Source organism: Megascapheus bottae, chromosome 27, assembly GCF_031878675.1.
Source record: "Megascapheus bottae isolate mThoBot1 chromosome 27, mThoBot2.hap1, whole genome shotgun sequence".
Taxonomy (NCBI): domain Eukaryota; kingdom Metazoa; phylum Chordata; class Mammalia; order Rodentia; family Geomyidae; genus Megascapheus; species Megascapheus bottae.
The window spans coordinates 14,092,270-14,098,273 of record NC_143535.1 but is presented as its reverse complement, the minus strand read 5'-3'; positions in this window follow the sequence as shown (position 1 = coordinate 14,098,273).

Here is a 6,004-nt window from a genome sequence, read left to right as displayed (position 1 = left end):
CCCCCTGCACCTGACGCCCCGTGGGCCGGGCGGAGCCAAAGCCGCTGGGCCCGCTCGGGCTGTGCGGGCTAGCGCTTGCCCTCTCGGGCCCTGCCCGGGCCAGGGCCGGCAGCGCCGGCTCTCCCGGGGCTCCTCGTTCTGTCGGGCACATTTTTGGGGGGGTGTCCTTTCCGCAGAGAGGGGGAACCGAAAACAGCAATGTCGGCTGTCACCAGCCCGGGCCCGCAGTGCCCCCTGTCGGGCGAAGCAGGGGCCCCGCCCCCGCTCCCCACCCCGTCTCCCGGGTCTTAGTGTGGACGCCCTCCTGCCAGCCCAGGAGGGCAAGGAAAGGAACAGGTCCCGGCTCCGACCCCACTCTCCGGACTTTGGGTCTTGCCCCGCTCAAAGACTCCAGGACTACTTACGGAGCCGGAGCCGGCAGGGCGCCTTCCCCATGTCACCGACCTCCCTCCCGGGCCAGTGGTCCACTGTGTCTCCCCTGCTCTTCCTTTCTGAAAGAAGAAAGCCAGGCAGCGGTGAACTGCTCCTGGGCAGAGGCTAATGTGCTCATGAAAGCGACTGGCTCTGGCATGAACACTTCAAGCTATGTTTCTACCTATAAAAAGGAGTTATGGGGCTGGGGGTGTAGCTCAGTGGTGTACACTTGCCTACTCTGTAAGGCCCTAGGTTGATGGGGGGGGGGTCTGCGAGAGCCTCGTGAACTACATGGGGTGGTAAGGGAAGTGTTCATGTGAAAAATAAACTTACTAGAACATAAAGTGGGAATGTGTCAGCTCTAACTCCACCTGCCCCTGGCTCCTAGGAGTGGTCCAGTCGGCAAGCAAGGTCAGGGAAGTGAATCAACAGCCCCACCAAGCAAGGGAGGACCCAGGATAATGGGCTAGGTTGGCACCAGCCCTGGCATCAAACAAAGAGATGGAAGGCAGACTTGTAAAACTCTAGAATAATGCTACTGGTCAAGGGCACAGGTCCACTGCCAGAAATGAAGAGGGCAAAAAGCCAAGGACAGTAGAACAAAAGGCCAAGGAACAGAAAGAGAAAAAAGGCAATACATACAAATAGCAGGCCATGTAAGAAGCTGAAACTCCCAGAGTTAACCATCACAGCAGGTCAGTCAGATCCTAGGGGCACAACCACTGAAGTCGTTCAAGTCAGTGAGGAGGTATTACGCAGGTAGATGGCTAGTTTGCCTGGGGCAATTGCAGGAGATCCCTGCTGACCCAGAATGTATGATGGGCACCTCAGGGGTGGTAACCCCAGGTTAAGTCCCCCTCCCCCCACTTACTCTAAATCACTAGAGTGACTGGCATCCCAGCACAAATGAATCAAAAGTTGGGCACTGGTCGCTCATGCCTGTAATCCTAACTACTCAGGAGGCTGAGAACCATGGTTCAAAGCCAACTCCAAGGAGAAAAGTCTGTAAAGCTCAGTAAAAAGCCAGTTCATTATATCTTTTTTTTTTTTTTTTTTTGTGGTGTGGGGCTTGAACTCAGGGCCTGGGCACTGTCCCTGAGACTCTTTGTGTTCAAGGATAGAGTTCTACCACTTGAGCCACAGCACCATTTCCAGTTTTTGAATGGTTAATTGGAAATAGGAGTCTCCGTTACTGGGAATGTTCCTGCCCAGGCTGGCTTTGAACTGTGGTCCTCAGATTTCAGCCTCCTATGTAGCTAGGATTGCAGGTATGAGCCACCAGTGCCCAGCTCTTGTTATGCCTTTTAATTGATACCAAAAAGAACATGTGTTTGGAGTCAGAGCCATTTCTGTACCACATACTCACTACTTCCCTCCTCTTTAGTATAGATAATAATATCTACCACACAAGTTGGCTGTTGAGAATTAAAAATTACATACATAAAATGTGCAAGTGCCTGGACACATGATACACATTTGATAAGAATCATTAAGTGTGCATGAGCTTACATATTATATTAGGATTAGCTATGACTACACTACGAGAAAACCCAGTGGTCATAATAAGTGAAAACAGAATGTAGGGTTCAAAAGATCAGAGTCCTTAAAAGAAGTTAATGAGTATAACAGGTTTGACCACAAAATCCTTAATTAATAGCATGTGCCTATGTGTATACATACAATATAACTCATTAATGATTGTAAACATGTGTTGAACATAAAAGAAGCTATTGTCCTAATGCCTGATGCTAAAATCTCCCAGGAGTTCCTGTTAAATCCCTCTCAACCAACACAGTCCACAGATAAGCAAGGTGACAATGTATCCAAAAGGATTTTATTTCTCAGTGAATGCTAAGATTCTCAGTCTGTTCTGCAGTCTGAGCTTTGATAGAACTAGCCAAAAATAGAGATATCAGCTTACTGAAGACTGCGGTGATGACTAATAATGCCTGAAGAAGAGGCTTTTTAGAGCCCTCATAAACCAACAATGGGCAAACTTGGCTCTCTAGTTCATCCTAGAATGCCAGTGATAGAAGGTATATGAACAGACAACATAAAAGCAAGTAGTCTTTAAAGAATGGAATAATAGGGCTGGGAGTTTGGCCTAGTGGTAGAGTGCTTGCCTAGCATGCATGAAGACCTAGGTTCAATTCCTCAGTATCACATATATAGAAAAAGAAAAGCCAGAAGTGGTGCTGAGGCTCAAGTGGTAGAGCTCTAGCCTTGAGAAAGTCCAAGGACAGTGCTCAGGCCCTGAGCTCAAGCCCAGGACTGGCAAAACAAAAACAAAAACAAAAACAGAAAAAAGAAAAGTGAAGGAGCCTCAGGCAGCCTATCCCCACAAGCCAGACAATTTTTGGTTGCTCTCCTACTTGAAAGGAATCATTCATTCATTTAATAAACATTTGTTGTCAGCTATGTGCTAAGGATTCATAGATGAGTAAGATAAGCATAACTCTAAGTTTAAAGATTAAGCCAGGAACTGGTGGCTCATATCTGTAATCCTAGCTACTCTGTAAATTAAGATCTGAGGATCAAGGTTCAAAGCCAGTCTGGGCTCACAAACTGGATCGATTTTCATCTCCAATTACCCAGCAAAAAGCCGGAAGTAGAACTGTGGTTCTAGTGGTAGAGCACCAGCCTTGAGCGAATGTAGCTAAGGGACAGTACTCTGGATAGTTCTGAATTCAAGCTCTAGTAATGGCACCATGTTTTGCTGGTGGTAGTCTTGAACTCAGGACCCGGGTGCTATCCCTGAGCTCTTTTGCTCAAGACTAGTGCTCTGTAACATTGAGCCAAAACTCCACTGCCAGTTTTCTGGTGGTTAATGGGAGATGAGTCTCATGGGTACCTTTTGCCTGGGCTATTTTCAAACTTAGATCTTCAGATTTCAGCCTCCCGAGTGGCTAGAATTAGAGGCATGAACCACCAGCACCTGGCACACTTTTTATTTATTTACTTTTTTTTGTCAGTCATGTGGCTTGAACTGTGGGCCTGAGCATTGTCCCTAAGTTCTTCAGCTCAAGGCTACCACTCTACTACTTGAGCCACAGTACCACTTCCGGTTTTCTGGTGGTTAATTGGAGATAAGAGTCTCATGGACTTTAGTGCCTGGGCTGGCTTTGAACCGTGATCCTCAGATCTCAGCTTCCTGAGTAGCTAGGATTACAGGTGTGAGCCACTGGGGCCTGACAAACACAACCATTTAAAAAAAAGAAATAAATATAATTTTTATCTTTCAAAAATAATTCTGTAGCACAGTATGGTCACATGCCTGTGTTGATTCAAGTTAACATCTCACCCTCATTGATAAAGCAATCCTTTCAGTGCCTTAGATGTCAAATAATTACAGCTTTTTAAAAATTACCAAACCCTTCCTCTGCACCTCTTGATGACAGGAGATAATACTCATCCCGTTCTTCAGCTAAGGAAATGTAACTTGCAGAGAAAAACAGACAGGAAGATACCAGCTTTTTCATGGCTACTCTGCTTGTAGGATCAACTTCTGTCACTGCGACCCATTCATGCGCAGGCCTGTGGATGTGCCTTTCTGTTTGGTGCTATCACGTTCTTGAATCTACAGGTAGGAATACATACTTGATGTGTTGTGAAGTAAAAGAAAAGAAACAGGGAGAACAGGTTGAACAAATGTACACTGGACATTAGGTTTAGCAATAAAAAACATAGGACTTCACATATTAGGATGCTTCACACAAACAAGGATGGGGAAGTCTCCAAGGAAAGAATTTTACTAGTAAGATTAAAGGTCTCAGTATGCAAATCAGCCCTTCCAATAAAAGGGCTGAAGATCTATCTCCCCCAGGTCTATAGCCACAGTCAGGCTCCAGCTCTGGAGAAACTCTGCTTACTTCTTCATTTCCTCGGATCCAGCAAAACCTTCATTAGAGTTTCTTCCCATAATTCTCTAAAACCAAGTGGAGCTGTAAGCTCAAACCTTGGTAGAGCACTGACATTGAGCAAAAAAGCTCAAGGAAAGCACCCAGACTCTAAGTTCAACAACAAAACAACAACAAAAGCAATGAACTTGCTGGGTGCTGGTAGCTCACACTTGTAATCCTAGCTCAAGAGGCTGAGATCTGGGGGTCACAGTTCAAACCCAGCTCAGGCAGAAAAGCCTGTGAGACTCTTATCTCCAATCAACTTCTCAGGAAAAGCCAGAAGTGGCAATGTGGCTCCAGTGGTAGAATGCAGACCTTAAGCAAAAGAAGCTCAGGGACAGGGCCCATCCTTACGTTCAAGCTCCAGGACCTCCCCCTGTCCCTCACCAATTCTCTAAAACCAGCCTGAGAGCTTTGGCTTCAAGTTTATCACTGGCAATCTTTTCTGTAAAATATATACAAGACAAGCTGCAGGACTTGGTAATTAAGTCCAGTGTTGCAGCTGAACTCAGAGCCTGGGTACCGTCTCAGCTGTTTTGCTCCCGGCTAGCGGTCTACTACTTAAGCCATAGTTCACTGCTGGCTTTATGGTAGATAATTGCAGGTAAGAAATTCATACACTTTACTGCCCAGGCTGGCTTTGAACCATAATCCTCAGATTTCAGCCCCTGAGTAGCTAGGATTATAGGCATGAACCACAGGAGTAGTCCCTTTTTTTACAGATAAATTGCATCTCAATGCTTGCAATATGTCAAAGTATGCCTATTTTTCTATATTTTATGAGCACTTTTTACTACATCCTTTCTCTTTCTTCCATAGAATTGGAACTGGTTCTTTCTAGTTAATAACAGAGCTTCAAGCCAGTGAAGTAGACAGGCTCATCTATAGAAAAACCAAAAAAATGTCTTTCAATGTCTTTCAAGTTCTTGTCATTTCTTATTAGGTCCTTGTCTCTTACAGAGAAATTTAAGGGTCACATACACACCCAAATTTTTAAAAAAATTATTTTTTAAAACATACGAACTATGAATAGTTAAGTATAGTTAATGAACCAAAGCTGAGATTACTTATAAAAACTTCCCACAAACCAACATTCTTGCTGCATCTATAGAAATAACCAGATTTGATCTAATGAGACCAGACTTACCTTTGTGATCAAGAAGGTTTTCTTTGATCTTCTTTTGGGGGGAGCTGTAGAAAAATCTTTTTTTTTTTTTTTGCCAGTCCTGGGCTTGAGCTCAGGGCCTGAGCACTGTCCTTGGACTTTCTCAAGGCTAGAGCTCTACCACTTGAGCCTCAGCACCACTTCTGGCTTTTTTGTATGTATATGGTACCAAAGAATCGAACCCGGGTCTTCGTGCATGCTAGGCAAGCACTTTAACCACTAGGCCAAACTCCCGGCCCAGAAAAATCTTATATATATATATATATATTTTTTTTAATTTTTATTTTTTTGTCTTTTCTTTTTTGGCACTGGGGATTGAACCCAGGATGTTGCACTTCCTACGCAAGCGCTTTGCCACTGAGCTACATCCCAGCCCAAAATCTTATATTTTGAGAGAAAATTATGTCTTCTCTAGAGGAAACTTCCCCAGAGTAATCTCAAACTATTTTCTAAATCTTTATATTGTTGAAAACTGAAAAAAATTGGTGTATTTTTAAAAAATCAGTTATAGGGACTGGGAGTTTGG